Source organism: Oncorhynchus nerka, linkage group LG9a, assembly GCF_034236695.1.
Source record: "Oncorhynchus nerka isolate Pitt River linkage group LG9a, Oner_Uvic_2.0, whole genome shotgun sequence".
NCBI lineage: Eukaryota > Metazoa > Chordata > Actinopteri > Salmoniformes > Salmonidae > Oncorhynchus > Oncorhynchus nerka.
In genome coordinates this window covers 3,935,171-3,942,341 of record NC_088404.1, presented here as the reverse complement: position 1 = coordinate 3,942,341, position 7,171 = coordinate 3,935,171, and the positions used below count along the sequence as shown (strand labels likewise).

General features: G+C 40.8%; 1 long non-coding RNA gene across 2 annotated transcripts; it reads left to right on the top strand.

The window, feature by feature from the left end:
- Positions 1–410: 410 nt before the first annotated feature.
- Positions 411–6,890, top strand: LOC115117249 (uncharacterized). 2 transcript variants are annotated; one of them, XR_003861681.2, is made up of 6 exons: positions 411–2,158; positions 2,360–2,448; positions 2,675–2,868; positions 3,909–4,071; positions 4,341–4,441; positions 5,054–6,890. It is a non-coding gene; the product is annotated as an uncharacterized LOC115117249 (long non-coding RNA). The 2 variants fall into 2 exon arrangements; XR_003861680.2 differs by having other exon boundaries at positions 2,360–2,547.
- Positions 6,891–7,171: the final 281 nt, after the last annotated feature.

Genomic DNA, 7,171 nt, shown 5'->3' with positions numbered 1-7,171 from the left:
GCACATATAATTATGTTTACCCTATTAATCTATAGCCAATATACTTATGTTTGCCCTTTCATCTGTGTCTGGTGTTAGCTAGTAACTGGCTAGCTAGGTCATCATCCCAGTTGTTTTGAACGCACTGAAGTCGGAGATTCACGAGTTCCCAGTTGTCTTGAATGCACTGAAGACGGAGATTTACGAGTTCCCAGTTGTCTTGAATGCGCTGGAGTCGGAAATTTCCTAGTTCCCAGTTGTCTTGAACGCATTGAAGTTGGAGATTTATGAGTTCCCAGTTGTCTTGAATGCGCTGGAGTCAGAAATTTCAGAGTTCCCAGTCGTTTTGAACGCACTGAAGTCAGAGATTTACGAGTTCCCAGTTCTCTTGAATGCACTGAAGTCGGAGATTTACGAGTTCCCAGTTGTCTTGAATGCACTGAAGTCAGAGATTTACGAGTTCCCAGTTGTCTTGAATGCACTGGAGTCGGAAATTTCCTAGTTCCCAGTTGTCTTGAACGCATTGAAGTTGGAGATTTACGAGTTTCCAGTTGTTTAGAATGCAGCATTTAGTCATGAGAAAGTACTTTTCAGAATGACTTCAGGACCTTTATCCACTATTATCGCACACTGAGTGAGTCCATGCAACTTGTTACGTGACATTTTTACTCCTGAACTTATTTAGGCTTGCCATAAAAAACTCAAAGTTAAATACTTATTGACTCAAGACATTTCAGCTTTTCATTTTGAATTCATTTTTAACAATTTCGAAAAACATAATTACATTGTGACGACAAACACCACCGCTCAAAAGTTTGTCCTTGTTTTTAAAAGAACAATACATTTTTTGTTCATTAAAATAGCGTCAAATTGATCAGGAATCCAGTGTAGATATTGTGAATGTTGTAAATGACTATTGTAGCTGGAAACTGTAGATTTTTTAAATGAAATATCTACATAGGCGTATAGAGGCCCGTTATCAGCAACCATCGCTCCTGTGTTCCAATGGCACGTTGTGTTAACTGGCAGCTCCATTAAATAGTACCTGCTAAAGGAGGGGACTCCGGGATGCTGGCCTTCTAGGCAGAGTTGTAAAGAAAAGGCCATATCTCAGACTGGTCAATACAAATAACAGATGGGAAAAAGAACACAGACACTGGACAGAGGAACTCTGCCTAGAAGGCCAGCATGCAGGAGTCACCTCTTCACTGTTGACAATGAGACTGGTGTTTTGCGGATACTATTTAATGAAGCTGCCAGTTGAGGACTTGTGAGGCGTCTGTTTCTCAAACTAGACACTCTAATGTACTTGTCCTCTTGCTCAGTTGTGCACCGGGGCCTCCCACTCCTCTTTCTATTCTAGTTAGAGCCAGTTTGCGTTGTTCTGTGAAGGGAGTAGGACACAGCATTGTACAAGAGCTTCAGTTTCTTGGCAATTTCTCACATGGAATAGCCTTCATTTCTCAGAACAAGAATAGACTGATGAGTTTCAGAAGAAAGGTCTTTGTTTCTGGCCATTTTGAGCCTGGATTCGAACCCACAAATGCTGATGCTCCAGATACTCAACTAGTCTAAAGAAGGCCAGTTTTATTGCTTCTTTAATAAGAACAACCGTTTTCAGCTGTGCTAACATAATCACAAAAAGGTTTTCTAATGATCAATCAGACTTTTAAAATGATAAACTTGGATTAGCTAACACAACGTGCCATTGGAACACAGGATTGATGGTTGCTGATAATGGTCCTCTGTACGCCTATGTAGATATTCCATAACAAATCTGATGTTTTGATGTTATTTTAATTGACACATTTTTTTGCTTTTCTTAAAAAAAAAACGAGGACATTTCTAAGTGACCCCAAAATGTTGAATGGTAGTGTATATTTAATCAATTTTGAGTACAGGCTGTAACACAACATGGCAAAAGTCAAGAGGTGTGAATACTTTCTGAAAGCACATTCTTATCAGGTATTTTTTTTTCTAGCTAACCAATAATAGGTATATTCCCTTCCTCTCCTCTTCCTTTCCTCGCAGCCATGGCAACGTTGTTGGAGGAGGTGCTGCTGGTGGTGAAGAGGGTCCGACAGAGGAAGCAGGACGGGACCTTCTACCCGATGGCAGAGATGGGGACCAGAGGGAAAAGACTGCTCTACCGTTAGCCACCTGTATGCTGACATACACTGTGAGTAGGTTACTGGGCTACCATCCTGTCAAGGAACTTGCTTGTATATAGTCTTTGCAATTTTTTTTTTTATTATGATTTTTTTTTAAATATGCCTTTATTTTGTGACTGCTGCAAGATAAATTGCTTCTTTTGAGGACATGGGATATTTTTCTTAATCTGAAAGTTTTCTCACGCTAATGAGAGGTTTCTGCCCTTTAGGCCATTCTAACTTGAAAAACGTAGCAGGCCACTGGCTGTTCGGCGCACGGCATACACAGATTAACCAGTGCCTTTTGAAGAGGTCGTAGGTAACAGAGATCCTGCAGAGCCAAGTGCAGTACTCTCTACGTTACAAAAGGTTGAGCAGAGGCAGTGGTGCTTGCAGTACTCACCTACACCATGCTACGGTAGCATTGACGGTTGACATTATACTTCAGGGTTGTTACTTTGGATGGTCGTTGTAATCAGAATGTATAGAATGAGTAATATGTACAGCAGTGATTTAGTAGCCTATTTTCTCCCCACCCTGTGCAGGTCAGAAGATCAGCCCAGACGGCAAGGCCAAGATTCAGCTGCAGTTGGTCCTACACACGGGGGAGAGCACCAACCTCCACTTCTCCAATGAGAGCACTGCCATGAAAGACCCGCGATGCAGCCAAGAACCTCCTGCAGCAGCTGCTGCCCAAGTTCAAGAAGAGGGCTAACAAGGAACTGGAGGAGAAGAACAGGTGACGACCAAATTGCAGGATCCCCTAACAAGAACACAGACAGATGGGGAAAAGAAGACAGGGGTCTATTCACTAGGAAGCGAAGAGAATGAAACGGGGAGTAAAGCTACCTGAATGTGTACAATAGAAAATATAGTTTTCTTTGCAAAAAAAGTTCTTGCAAAAATGTTTTGCAGCAGTGTGTGACTAATGAATACACCCCAGATCTCCATCGGTTTAACCTCAGAATGATTCCAGAGCTATACCACTTAGCCCAAAACTAGATAGCAAAACTAGATTGTCTGTCTAAAATATAATATTTACTGTATGTGTCTGAAATAACATTTTGTTTTTTTGGAAAGATAAGCTTGAAATGGGTCTAATTGTGTTAGAGGAAAATATAGTTTAGATGATCAATTATGTATACACTAATGATTAGAACCATTTATGCTAATACTATTATGTTATGATTTGAAAAGTATGGGTTTTTAGTTGTACTGTTACTGAAAATGTAAGCAGAAATGAATTGTGTCTGTGTCTCCTGGGAAAGTTTAAGAAGGAGGGATAAGATAGTTTTTCAAACAGATAAGAATGTTTTGGTTGGATTCCATTAGTGGAGAGAAGTATATCCTTTAGACAGGTTGGAATGTAGTTTATGTGGGGAGTGAAACTATCTCCAGGACCGAATACTACACCATTGTAAGGCTGGGAGAGGGTGTGAAACTGATGACGTCATTTTATGTCTTCTTTCTTTAAAATGTAATGTTCTTTGTATTATGGGTCAGTGCTCTCTGGAATTAAACGCTCTTTACCTGGCTTTTAAGACTGGTCTCGATCTACTTCATGCATAATTAATGAACTTACACCTCATTAATGAATAGAAAAGAGTGTGAAATTGGTTTTGGCAATTAAAGCATAGAGGAATCCAAAATTCCTCTATCAAATTTGACAACCAAAAACACAAACTAAGTTCAGATTTCCTAGTTGTTAATCAAAATAAGCTAACTTCCTGCTAGTGTACCGTTTTGTATTTTTTATTGTATTTTGTATTTCCTCTCTAGAATGTTACAGGAAGATCCGGTGCTGTTCCAGCTGAACAAGGATCTGGTCGTAAGTCAGGTGATCAGTGCTGAAGAGTTCTGGGCCAATCGGCTGAGCATGAACAGCGTGGACCACTCCTTCTCCAACAACAAGCAGGAAGTGGGCATCTCAGCAGCCTTCCTGGTGAGCTCAGCAAGAATAATCTTTGCTTCACTTTTCCCCATGGGTCTGGTCAAAAATTGTGCATTTTAAAGGGAATTGGGTGTAACAAGTCACCGATACTCATTGGTCCCCAATTTCAAATGTTTAAGATACAAGTGCAACGGTCCGGTCCGCAGAGCCCAAACCAATCAAAATGTAGCATGCAATCGGTCAGAGAATAATTTCAAACTTACGAATTGCCGGTTCAATAAAATGTTTTGCTCATGTTAATTCTTTCTACCTTCCCGAAGATAACCTCTCATCTTTTGTGAAAACTGATGCGTCCTCTCCTTCAGTGTGGAATTGCATGGAACTGTGTTGACAGGCATTGATCTACACGTCATTATGCATGGTAAACAACCTAGGGTATATCAGTAGCTTTAGTCATAGTGGGCTCAGCATCGCATGCTGACCAACGCCTGCTACCTTCAGCATTCAAATGCTAAAATGGCTTTGTGTGATATCAGGCTTTATTAGTTGTGTAATTGGCTCGGTTAATTGTTGTTTATGCGCTGTGGAAAATGGTGTTTTATCGTAATAAAAGTAAAAGTAAGCTACCAGAGACAACTCATCTGGCTATACTTGCTGAACGGGGATTATTACTATAGATTTGATTTTACTACCATCAGCAATAGTTTTGGTGGGTTTTAAATATAAAGTTAATTAAAAGGGTAAAGTTGATCATTTCCTAACGAGGAAAACCGGTGCGCCCTGGCACCAAAACATCCCGTTCAAATGCACTTAAATATTAATATACAGCGTTGCAGTTCTTGACCCAAACCGGTGCGCCCTGGCACCAAATACCACATCCCGTTCAAATGCAATAAAATATGTTGTCTTACCCATTCACTCTCTGAATGGCACACATACACAATACATCTCTCAATTATCTCGAGGCTTAAAAAATATTATTTTATTATTTATTATTTATTATTTTTAACCTGTCTCCTCCCCTTCATCTAAGCTCTCACCTGGATTCACCTGGTCCGTCTGTGTCATGGAAAGAACAGCTGTTTCTAATGGTTAGTATACTGTGTCTTCATTGGTTACGTCATAGCTCATTTGTAAACTATAAATATTGGTACATTACTAGCTCAAACACAATCTGCAAAAATGACAAGTTAATTATTTGGTGATGGGGAGTTCAGAACAAAGGTGGGGGGACAATATGTGTATGCGATCAGTAAGATTATATTTTATTTTGACAAACTGGCTACATTGCCCCCGCCCTCCCCCCATATGATGGTGGTAGTGGGTATTAGTTGTCTAGTCTTGCTGAAAGCACTGTGGTAGATGTCTAGTCTCCCTTCTGGCTCTAATCTGATAGTGGGGTGGTAGATGTCTAGTCTCCTTTATGGCTCTAATCTGATAGTGGGGTGGTAGATGTCTAGTCTCCATTATGGCTCTAATCTGATAGTGGTAGTGGGTGGTAGATGTCTAGTCTATCTTTTGGCTCTAATCTGATAGTGGCAGATGTCTAGTCTCCTTTATGGCTCTAATCTGATAGTGATTGTGAGGTGGTAGATGTCTAGTCTCCCTTTTGGCTCTAATCTAATAGTGGTAGTGGGGTGGTAGATGTCTAGTCTCCCTTTTGGCTCTAATCTAATAGTGATAGTGGGGTGGTAGATGTCTAGTCTTCATTTTGGCTCTAATCTGATAGTGGTAGGTGTCTCCATTTTGGCTCTAATCTGATAGTGGTAGTGGTATATGTGGTATAGGTGGTGTAACTCTCCTTCCGTGGCCTCCAATTGCTCTTAAATACAAGTAAAACTAAATGCATGCTCTTCAACCGATCGCTACCTGCACCTACCCGCCTGTCCAACATCACTACTCTGGACGGCTCTGACTTAGAATACGTGGACAACTACAAATACTTAGGTGTCTGGTTAGACTGTAAACTCTCCTTCCAGACCCATATCAAACATCTCCAATCCAAAGTTAAATCTAGAATTGGCTTCCTATTTCGCAACAAAGCATCCTTCACTCATGCTGCCAAACATACCCTTGTAAAACTGACCATCCTACCAATCCTCGACTTTGGCGATGTCACTTACAAAATAGCCTCCAATACCCTACTCAACAAATTGGATGCAGTCTATCACAGTGCAATCAGTTTTGTCACCAAAGCCCCGTATACTACCCACCATTGCGACCTGTACGCTCTCGTTGGCTGGCCCTCGCTTCATACTCGTCGCCAAACCCACTGGCTCCATGTCATCTACAAGACCCTGCTAGGTAAAGTCACCCCTTATCTCAGCTCGCTGGTCACCATAGCATCTCCCACCTGTAGCACACGCTCCAGCAGGTATATCTCTCTAGTCATCCCCAAAACCAATTATTTCTTTGGCCGCCTCTCCTTCCAGTTCTCTACTGCCAATGACTGGAACGAACTACAAAAATCTCTGAAACTGGAAACACTTATCTCCCTCACTAGCTTTAAGCACCAACTGTCAGAGCAGCTCACAGATTACTGCACCTGTACATAGCCCACCTATAATTTATCCCAAACAACTACCTCTTTCCCAAATGTATTTAATTAATTAATTAATTTTGCTCATTTGCACACCATTATTTGTATTTCTACTTTGCACATTCTTCTATTGCAAAACTACCATTCCAGTGTTTTACTTGCTATATTGTATTTACTTTGCCACCATGGCCTTTTTTGCCTTTACCTCCCTTCTCACCTCATTTGCTCACATTGTATATAGACTTGTTTATACTGTATTATTGACTGTATGTTTGTTTTACTCCATATGTAACTCTGTGTTGTTGTATCTGTCGAACTGCTTTGCTTTATCTTGGCCAGGTCGCAATTGTAAATGAGAACTTGATCTCAACTTGCCTACCTGGTGAAATAAAAAAATAAAAAAATGTCTAGTCTCCCTTATGGCTCTGATCTGATAGTGGGGTGGTAGATGTCTAGTCTCCCTTATGGCTCTGATCTGATAGTGGGGTGGTAGATGTCTAGTCTCCCTTATGGCTCTAATATGATAGTGGTAGTGGGGTGGTAGATGTCTAGTCTCCTTTATGGCTCTCATCTGATAGTGGGGTGATAGATGTCTACTCTCCTTTATGGCTC